We start from the raw sequence: 11,548 nt of genomic DNA, 5'->3' as shown, positions 1-11,548 counted from the left end.
CTTGATTTTGGTTATTTAGGTCTCCCATAAACAACTTTTTTACTTACGTATTTTGTAGCTTAAAATCTTAGCTTTTTAGCGGTGGCAATCGTTTTTTGATTTTCAACTCCCTACGTACCGTAATTTTGCCGCAATCACTACCATGTTTGGTAGTTTTTCAAAAAAATAGGTCGGTTCACGTAGCTATAACTCAAAAACTAAATTCCTGAGATTTCTTTCAGCGCTATTTTCGTGGTCATTGGGTTCATTTAACATAATATCAACTCTCATATTTATCTCCGATTTAATATCTTGGCGACAACATCATCTTTAGTATACCTCAAAAAACGAAATTTCAGTTAAAATCGCCATTTTCAAATATTTTTTATTAAATACCTAATTTATATATTTCGGAAAAAAACTTTTTAGTTACTCACTGTTACCTATATTTATAGTATAAAATGTTTCGTGGGTCTATCTTGAATACGTTTTGAGTTATTCGTACGCACATACCAAGATTTTCGGCATTTCGAAAATGTACACCCTAGACATCATTTTTTCAAAAAATCATATTTTAAAAACTACGTTGAATTTTGGGCTAAAAATTTGGATTTCCCACTAAAACTATCTATATTACTAACGTGTAAAGTAACGTCGAAATAGCGCATGGTGCCGTGGGAAAATTTTTCCGAAAACGGGTGATTTGGCATGGAATTACCCAGCTGTAGTCCAGTAACTTTAGGATTTTCACTTCGGAAAAAATGACTCCGGGATGAATTTTCGCATACACCTTTATTTAGTGTCTATACAATCTTTTTCGTGTTATTTTCCTAGGCGCATCCATGCTTGGCTTTCCCCCTTTCAGCCCCAACCCCGATTACGAATACCCAAAGAGTGGATGCTAGACTCCCCGCTGAGGGCAGAGGCAATGGCCGACGAGCGGGAGGCAAGTAAGAGAGGTAAAATAAAGGCGCGAAAAAGAGTGTATAAATGTTGTGTCAAAAGTCCCTATCATTGGGGTGTATGGAGCTTTTCTTTTGGGGGGAAAATGACCGGCAAAATTGATGCTGAGCACGTTCTTGACAAGAATGGTCTTATTTGAATTTAGCGTCTAAGCAGTCGTTTCTGCGCAATCGCAGTGTCAATGTTTTTAGTACGGCTTCAATGTTTTTTTTTGTGGAAAAATATATGCCACAGCTAAAAATTTCACAATCGAAAGAGGCTATGGTCTTATAGAACCTGAACCTCCGCAAAGTCCTAAAGTCTGCGGTGCCAACTTTCACCACCATCTTGGAAAATGGCCGCCATTTTATATTCGCTTATAATTTAAAAACTATTTACCCAAACTCAACATATGAGGTTTCATTCTTCTTAAAACGTCGATTTTATCAAAAGGTCAAAGGTCACGAGCTAAAAAAGTTAAAATATCTTTAAATTATAACGAAAAACGGTATATTTCTTACATATAGCTAATTAAAACTTCTAGTAATATTTAAAAGTAGCACTGTTGCTCTGGATAAGGTCAGATTTTAATTGGATTGAATTGATTAAGTAGTTATTTTAAAATTAAGTAATAATTGATACCCCACCCTTTGTTTTCTAATAAAAAACGCCCTTGGTTTAACGCCGATTTCGAATTAAAAATGTTCGAAGGTGAATTCTAGGTCAAAATGTTGCGCGCAATTACTTCGAAATAAATTGTTTCAAGACTGCCCGACTTCGACCATGCTTCGACTTGACATTCAACCATCAGAGGGCATTCAAGGCCAGTCATTTTCCCGCGAAAAAAAAGTTCCAAAGACTTTTGACACAACATTTATAGACACTAAATAAAGGTGTATGCCAAAATTCAGCCCGGGGGCATTTTTTCCGAAGTTTGGTCGATCTTTTTCCTAAAGTTACTGGAATTTCTGAACTTTTTATTACTTCCTTTGTTAATTATTTTTTTCTTGAAACCACGAATATATAGTTCGATTAAAAAAAAATATTTTTTTACTGAAAAAAATTGACAAACTGGGCAAGCCAATTTACACTTTAAAATCTATGCGATTGCATACTTTTACTAAGAATTTAGCAGGGTAGAGTTGCTTAACAGATAGTTTGAACGTTGGTTTATTTCAAAAGTTTGCAAGTGATTTTGTTTAATTGAAAGCATGCCATAAAATTTTCAATATTCTAGCTATTATTGTTTTTGAAAATAAATTACCATTTCGAGCAAGTAACACCCTGTAAATCGATGTGGAACTGAAAATTAAAACGAAAATGTCATTCTTTTAAGCTGTATTTTTATTATTTATTTACTGTATTTCTGAGGAACCCGGAGGCAAAACATTTAATACCTGAAGCTACGTTTCCTCGTTGTACCGCGATTTAGACTTGTTCCATCCATTTGATTTTTATTTGATTTTTCAATATTTCCCATGGAGATATGAATTATTTAACAATGGAGCTCTTAAACTCGTTTAAATTCGCCTCTGGTCGGACAGAGTGCATTTCATCCTAACACGGAAGCTGCGTGAGATCCTACCCCATCTAGTGTCCAACACCAGTACTAAATATACGCGGCTTAAATCCAAAATTCGGAATAACTATAGATTCCGAAATTAAAATTAGCTGAGATCAGCAGTATCCGTCTACTTCCATCGACGGTATTAAGCAATCAATTTGGTAAATAATTAAACACGTTACCAGAAAGTAAATCCACGTAACATTAATTACTTGAGTTGTGCTTTAAACTTCAATAATAATGAAAAAACCCGCAGTCTTTTATCACAAATACTAGCGAAGATGTCAACTTCTTAGAAATCACGTGCCTTTCCCACATCATACTCTTTCAAATATTTAAATAAAGTGTGCCCAAATCGGCGATAGTTAGTAAATGCCGAAATGTTCATGTTGAAAATATTCTAAAGTCGTATAATGAAAAAAAAAAAAAACCCCCCACGAATTGATACCTCGAACTTGGAATGTTTATCTGGGCCAATTTCCGTCTCTAACTGGGGGATCGTTTTTTTTTCATCATTTTGACGTCAGAGCATACGTGTTTTCTCTTACGATTTTCATTGGCTTAAATATATTCTACCAAAAATATCCTGGACCCCCCCCCCGTTACCAGTTACCTAGTATAGTCATCTGCTAGATAATCTGGACTGGACAAACCTAACCCTAAATTTCGAAATGGCCGGGGAGGCGAAAGTAACGCGAAACCTATTGAAACAAAAATGAAAATCAGTGAAATTAGAACAATTTCTTAAAGACCAAAAATGTTGGATTAGGGAATTGTCATTTTAATTTCACGGAGAGCCTCAAAGAGGTACTGGAATTCAATGATAATAAGGAAAACAAGTTCGAATCTTTATACAAAGCTTTGTGGGAAAAATGCATGAATGATTTTATAGTAAATAATAAAAAGGCAAAATGTTTACGTCTTTGGTACTCTACCAATTCGCAAACCGTAGATAAATAGGCGAACTTGACGAGCAGATGACAACAAAACTACAGTTGTAAAAACGGGAGGTTGCGCGGGATAAAAACTCCTAAAGAGGGGAGACGCGTGCGATCATTGAGTTGGGAATATTAATCTAGAGGTCCAATCAAAACGTCGGGTTTCAGTAGTTCGCGAAACAAGTTTGAAAAAAATAAGAATACTGCCGTCTGCTCCCAAATAATAATAATAATAATAATAATCAGCTAGGCTAATACCCTTGGCACACCCTTTGGCCTAAGTCATCAAACGACTTTTTGAACCCATTAATTCAGGTGGCCGGGTTACAATGCATAGGAGGGTGGTGACAAGCCCTGCATGCCACGCGACTGAGCCAACAGCTCCCTACACTCACTATTACCGTTAACCTCGACAAGTTTTTATGACGAGAAAATTTTATCATTCTACCCGTGGCGCCGTCTATCTCTCTATGGTTCGTTCAAATAAGACCCGTTTTCCGGCAAAAATATTTATTTTCTTAAATAAAAATGGATGGCGCCACGGGTCATATGATAACGTTTTCTCGTCATTTTAGAGGAGACGACACATTCGTAATTTCCAAAAACTTGTTTCGTGGAGAGCAGATTTGATTGGATCTCTAGATTAATATTCCAACTCAATGCGTGGGAGGGGGCGATTTTTCCTCATGCACGTCACCGAAAACAGTCCCCGAGATCTTACCATAGGGAATACGGCCGGATAAACATTCCAAGTTCGAGGCATTAATTCCTGAAAAAACCTATTATAAGCGAGTGGTGGCTCTAGTGTTGTACTTCGTCGTCTCCTTAGATGTCGTTGTCGGTAGGTGAGCCCGACCTAGTGCATTAGGTTCATAATAACCACCTATGGTCTACAATGAAATAATGGTAAAACAAGCGAAAAGGTGGAAACGTCCACAAGGAAAAGGGGTAAAAAAAGTGAAACCCTGACAAATTTAAAGAAATAAAAAAACTTACGAGTTACTCGGACCTATAGGTCTTCAAGCAAGGTACTGATGAATCTCAAATAGGCCTACCGCTGAAAATTCTGGCTATTTTATTTAGGTTTTAGTTCGTTTTTGACTCGAAAATCAATATGATCAAAGTTTCGCGTTTTTTACTTATTCTCGAAAGCCTATTTGTCCAAGTAACTGGTAAGTTTTGTAATTTCCTTAAATTGGTTTAGGGTTTAGCTTTTTGGCCCTTTTCGCGTAAGTATTAAGTCTGACCAAGTCTTAGAGCCCAAATATTAAATAATTTTAATAAACATCTTTTCTGTTGAACAAAATAAAAGTGAAATATGAAAAGGTGCGCACCTACATTATGTTTATCAACATACATTTTAGTGGATTAACTATTTTTTAAATATTACGAGTAATTTTCTTTGTCATTTAAACTGAGAAATTGCAGGATATTTTCGTGAGGTGATAAAATGGAATTATTTCGCGCTGCTGAAACGAAGACGGCGGGAATTTACGGCTTTTTGGTTTAAGGGGGTTTTTATTTTAAGCCGCCACTTGCTCAAAATTAATATTGTTGAAAAAAATTACGAAAACTATACACAATTTTTTGTTTTACAATTGTGCCTAGAGAAAAACAAGATACTTAAAAATGTGTAAGCGGCGAATCTTTCGTTTCTGTAAATAAAGCGTTTGAAATTCAGGATTTTTAAATGGCACTATATCAAAATGAAATTTCTCAACTTTTAGCATTTTTCGGGTACACACGTTTTTCATCGCTACTGCTATTTTCAGTATCGAAATTATCATTAAGGGCAGAATAAATATCAATGGTATATTATATTAATATTCTTCTACTTTATTATGTTCTATTAAAATTATTAAAAGTTGTACATTTAAATTTTAAAAGCCACCCAAAAAATAACAACATGGTTGGACAAGTTTCATTTCAAAAATTTCTAATAAGTAACGTTGAAGTTTCATAAAATATTTTCCAGGATTTAATATAAAAATTGTGGAATTTATTAAAAGGATGTACTAAATTACAAATTAAAAAGAAATATTATCTTTTAACCGAAAGGCGAATTTTCTTAATCTAAAATGGTAGTCTGTTACACATAAAATTATTTTATTTAAAAAATATCTTAAATATCAAAACGAGAGTTTTAGATTTTAGTCAGAGGCAGTCTTCTAAATAAATTACCGAAACTAAATATATAAAAAAGATATATTCATTCAATATTATTCTAAATTCCTTAAAAAAATATAATTTATATGATTAGGTTAGGTTACGTTTTGGTTAAAGATTTTAGTTTTCAGAAACGAAATTGAAATAATACCTAATTTGGGTTAGGTTTGGTCTCGGCTCAGATTCTTTAGGTGAGGTTAAGTATAAGTTTAGGCTTAGGTTATTAACGCTAGGCTATTATGAAAGAAGCTTGAAGCTTAAATAAAATCTCAAAAGAAAAATTTTACAGGAAACAATACGTAAAATAACCCGGATATTAAAAATAGTAAATATTTTAAAGAAATTCCAAAAATAAAAAAATTTCTACTTTCTACCTCTTTGTAAATTATGTTTCAGCGGATCTACTCTTTTTAAAGTTGTTATTTATTTCTGCCACGTCTAAAACTAAGCTAATTAATGGAAAAATTCCTTTTTTACATCTTTATCACATAACAAATAATGTTTACCATTATTTAGGAATCCTTACACGTCAATAAAAATTACTTAAGGTGGAGCCTTCAGGTCCTTTACTGAAACTTGGTTTGCAGCATAATTAATAATTGAAACAAACCTTTAATCGGTGCTCCATCGATGACAGAGTTCGAGACGAAGAGAAACAACAACGAAGAAATGATCAATCCTTTCATGACAGTACCCTACACTGACAACCACTTTGCATTATTATTTACGGTTACAAATATCTTAGTGTTAATTTTACACTGAACTAGTTTTTCATGTGTTTACAAAGGTTTGATTTTAAGACTACGTGCACTAGGAGCGCGACAATGGTGGCCTCTCAAGGGGGGAATTTAGCATTGTAACGTCACGTGCGGTGCAGAATGGGCTTCAAAATGACACTGCGCTTAAGGAATGTAACGTTTAGCACGGTGTAGAATGGGCCTCAAAATCACACTGCGCTTAAGGAATGTAAAGTTTCGCGCGGTGCAGAATGGGCCTCAAAATCACACTGCGCTTAAGGAATGTAAAGTTTCGCGCGGTGCAGAATGGGCCTCAAAATCACCCTGCGCTTAAGGAATGAAAAATTTCGCGCGGTGCAGAATGGGCCTCAAAATCACACTGCGCTTAAGGAATGTAACGTTTCGCGCGGTGCAGAATGGGCCTCAAAATCACACTGCGCTTAAGGAATGTAACGTCTCGCACGGTGCAGAATGGGCCTGAAACTCACACTGCGCTTAAGGAATGTAACGTCACGCGCGGTGCAGAATGGGCCTCAAAATCACACTGCGCTAAGGACCGACAGTAGTTTAAACGCTCTCCTGTGGTTGCCATAGTCCGGGGTGACTGGTGGCAAAACGCTCTGTAACACTGAACTATCACCGCAAAAATACATTCAGAATAGCGTTGTAACACTGTCGCTATTATAAGTAAAGATTAAGCATCGGAATTGTTCTTGCCATTCATAGTCTTATCGGTTACAAAAATATATTGTACATTATGCAAAGTAACTTTTAAAAGTGAGACCGATTTACTACTAGTCTAAGATAAAATAGAGCTTCGTAATCAAATAAATTAAAATTGCTGACATTTGTGTTTTATAAATAAATTAAAATACGTTTTTAACACACGAGCCGTGTGTTTAAAACGTATTTTAATTTATTTATAAAACTCCTTACTCTAGATTTGAATTGACGGTGTTGTAACGATGCGATTACCTACTTCCTGCAAGTGGCCTCCGAAAAACCGAACTATATCTATAGTTGGTTACCTATGGTAACCATGGAGCCAATGTTTCTGGAGCTCCGGCAGACAGTGGGTAAACGCTATTGGCTAAGCGCGAGGCAGTTACTTCGAATCTAAATTTAGGGATCAAGGTCAATATTATCTTTGGTTTCGCTAACGGTGGCTACTGCATATTCAAATAACAGTTTATATAAAGATAATTAAACAATGAGTTCAACCTCGAACTGGCCACATTTCTCAAGCTATCTTAAACGTTTGGCGCATGTGCTAGATTTGGTACAATCGGTCATTCCTGGAAAAGCTTAGACCAATTTAAATTAGACACGCAAAAACTTTAAAGCGATAATAAAGTACTAATGACTAAAGTGAAAGAACAAGAAAATACTGGCATAGAAGTTACTCAAGGTGAAGATTTAAATATGATTGTTAATAGTTTAGCTACTGCCATTGGTCTAAAATATGATCCCAAGGAAATTACTAACATTCATAGACTACCCAGGGGTGCAAATCAAACACCCATTATTAGAATATGTTTAATCATAAAAAACTTTCGAGATGTTTGGCTAAAAACTGTTAAATTGAATAAAAATCTTATGGCTAGTGATGTTACATGTAATAAGGCTCTTAGAAATGTTAGGATATTTATGAATGAACAGTTAACACCGTTAAATAAAAAAAATATTTATGAGGTAAAACAACTATCTAAAACGCATAACTTTAAATACGTGTGGGTCCAAGATGGTAAGATCTTTATGCGTAAGCAAGATAATATGCCGTCAAAAAAAATCCGTTCTCAAGAAGACTTGAAAGCACTAAAATCGCCTAATCTATTCTTGGTCTATACATAGTTATTCACTACTTTTTGATGAATTTTTTAATAGAAGATAATATTTATACACACAACTTTGCTATATCAACCTCTAATTTGGAAGATCTACAAAAAATAATGCAAATAAACTCCTAATTTTGCATTTTAATATACGGAGCCTCAAAAAACACTTCGACGAATTTTTAATATTGTTGGAATCTTTAAATCTTTATATTGGTACTATTGTACTAACAGAAACTTTTAACATTGAAAATATGAACCAGTTTTACATAAAAGGATACCAAAATCTGCGAAGTGAAACTTATCTAAATAGGAATGATGGTATTATAATTTACTTACGTAACAATCTAAAATTTGAAAAGAATGAACTAACACTCTCTGAAGCATCTGTTCTCACAATTTGTCAGTGTAAATGTCACTGTACCTAACAACCAAATGTATAAAATATTGGGTGTATACCGATCACCGAGTAATAATGTAATTCCTGTTTTAGAAGATATAAGTATAAAACTACCGACTTTAACGAATAACAATAATTTAATTCTGGTTGGTGATAACAATATTGACATTGGTTCAAATGACCAAACTTCGTTGGATTACTTATCAATACTATATGAATGTGGTCTTTCATCATTTATTACCTCTCCCACCAGAGTTCAATTATCGACCATCTATTCTGAAAAAAAACCCGATAATTTCGGAATACAAACTCTAATATATGAAACCAGAATTACAGATCGCTTTCCAATATTAGTGAATATTCCCTTAAGGGGTAGCCCTATCCATTTAAAGGCTACTTATCGCGATTCGTTATTCATGAATTACGAGTTGTTAACTAATTATATTAAAGATGAGTCATGGTCTGTGACCATTGGCGAAAAGGATCCCAATAATGCCACTGATTATTTCTTGGACTCGCATAAAAACTTTATAACTTTATCTACAAAGCACTTTAAAGTAAATATCTCCCATAAAAATGTTAAAATAAAACCATGGATCACCTTAGGATTAATCACCGCCATACGAAAATGTGATCAAATGGCTCAAAAACCAAGATCCGAACCGTTTAATATTGAATTAAAAAATAGTTATAGAATATATAGAAACAAGATAACAAATTTGATAAAAGTAGTAAAATATAATTACTTGAAAAATAAAATTAAGGAGAATGAATTTGACCCTAAACACATTTGGAAGATAATAAATGAAGCTACTGCCAACATTAAAAAAAGTGATTCAATAGAAAAAATTAAATATGACGATAATGAATTTCTAGTTAAAGATAAGCCTAAAAAGAGAGCTAATATCATGTTTCATGACTACTTTTCCTCAATCGGCCCGACTTTGGCTAAAGCTTGGCTCAAACGATGCGATTTTATCGTACGCGACTCTTTGTCGTACGTGATTCAGAACGCGGTCGCAGCAGAATTTCGTTAACACAACGCGTCGATAACAAAGTAGAAAGCAATGACCATAAATGAAACAAGTCGTAGCCTCCAAATAGAGAATCCATCGCATCATTCAACCATTTGCTTTTACCAGAAACATGCTCCCAAATGAAATATCATGATTAAATGATTAAATCTAAATTAAAATGATTAAATCTGTGTAAAATGATTAACTCCTGATTAAAAATTATATCTTGATTAGTATGATTAAATCGTACTTTAGTTTTTATTTTAATGATAAATTCTCGATTTGACCATTTATTTTGGACATTTTATGTTTATGCTAGCATAAACCCGTCGAAAGAAGAGGCAAATGCGCCGGTCCGCATGCTAAAATAGAATTTCGTCGCGTGGAAGAAACTTAGAAATTTTCCAAAGGAATGTCTCCCGTTTACTCCCACTTTTAATACCACCAAAGCTGCCCGTCGCGCGCGATAAAATAGGTTCCAACCTATTTTCGGTCGACGTCGCATGCAACTTCATAAAACCCCTTCATACGACGCGATCTTTGAAATTTTGTCGCGCGCGACCGGTCGCGTACGACAAAATCGCATCGTGTGAACCAGGCTTAAAACTATTATTGATAGAAACAGTAGACAGAATGTCAATACTTCTAATGTAAACCATTTTGTAAATAATAATAGTATTTTTTTAGCTCCGTCAACCCCTCAGGAGATCGAAAATATTATAAACACGCTACAAAATTCTCATTCAAATGGACACGATGGTATTAGTATAAAGTTTTTAAAAATGTTTCGAAGTGAGTTAGCTGTGCCAATTTCTCATATATTAAATTTATCTATCCTTAATGATATTTTCCCAACATCGTTTAAAAAATCTATTATTATTCCAATTTTCTAATCTGGTAAAAAGACGCATTTGAAAACTATAGACCAATTTCTTTGATTAGCAATGTTGCCAAAATATTTGATAAATTTATGAAAAATCAAGTAACCGCCTTTCTTGAATTAAATGAGTCCTTCTCTAAAAAGCAATTTGGCTTACGAAAGAATCTCAGTACGGAGGACGCCATTTTAGAGGTTACAAGTACCCTCTATAATTCTATTGACAAAAAAAACCTATTGGTATCTTAAAAAGGCATTTGATACAGTGGACCACTCGATATTAAATAATAAATTAGAAAAATTAGGTATTAGGGGGTAACCTTAAATTGGTCGGACAACTATGGTTAAATTGAATAATATACTTAGCGATCCATGTTTGACCACTTTTGGTGTCCCGCAGGCAGGGCCGGATTAACCCCAATATCTACCCTAAGCAATTTAAGAATTTTTGTGCCCCCCCCCCCCTCAAAAGTTAGTAGACGCCGGACTCAGGAAAACAAAATTTTTATTTGGAATCTTGGATAATACTAATACAGATGCATTTATATTTTATTATATTTTACTCCGTAACTTAATTTTCTAACGTGTATGAGATGCATTTTGTAGGCTAAATTTTTATATTTTTTAATTAAATTTTATGGTAAATCCGCCACTGAACTAAGGCGAAGCGTCTACAGCTGGCATCGGCAATTCAACAAACGACTACCTCAGGGGAGAGTTTCGTTTGGCCGACTTCTCATTTGGCCGACCACAAAATACACGTTACGCCGACTGGTCTGGGTTCAAGAGCAGCAAATCGTTTCTCCCACTACAATTTACACTCACAGTCTGTCTTCTGTTCAAACTTTGAGGAATCCAAACGCCACGAATGTTACGGGTTCCCAAATTCAAAATCTCATCCGGGACATTGGTCCTGATTTACTCTCACCCTCTTGGGTCAAGGCCCATGTTGGTACCCCTCGTAACGAGCGAGCTGACGTTTTAGCTAAGGAGGCGGAACTGGGAGCGGGCCGTGTGCTCCGCCTTCCCCTTACTAGGACTTTTATCAAAGGTCGTCTTAATACTACTAGCTACTCTACGTGGCAAATCCAGTGGAC

The sequence above is a fragment of the Leiobunum rupestre genome, chromosome 9 (assembly GCF_980474605.1).
Source record: "Leiobunum rupestre chromosome 9, qqLeiRupe1.1.hap1, whole genome shotgun sequence".
Classification (NCBI taxonomy): domain Eukaryota; kingdom Metazoa; phylum Arthropoda; class Arachnida; order Opiliones; family Sclerosomatidae; genus Leiobunum; species Leiobunum rupestre.
The sequence above is the reverse complement of the archived record's forward strand: the minus strand, read 5'-3'. Positions refer to the sequence as shown.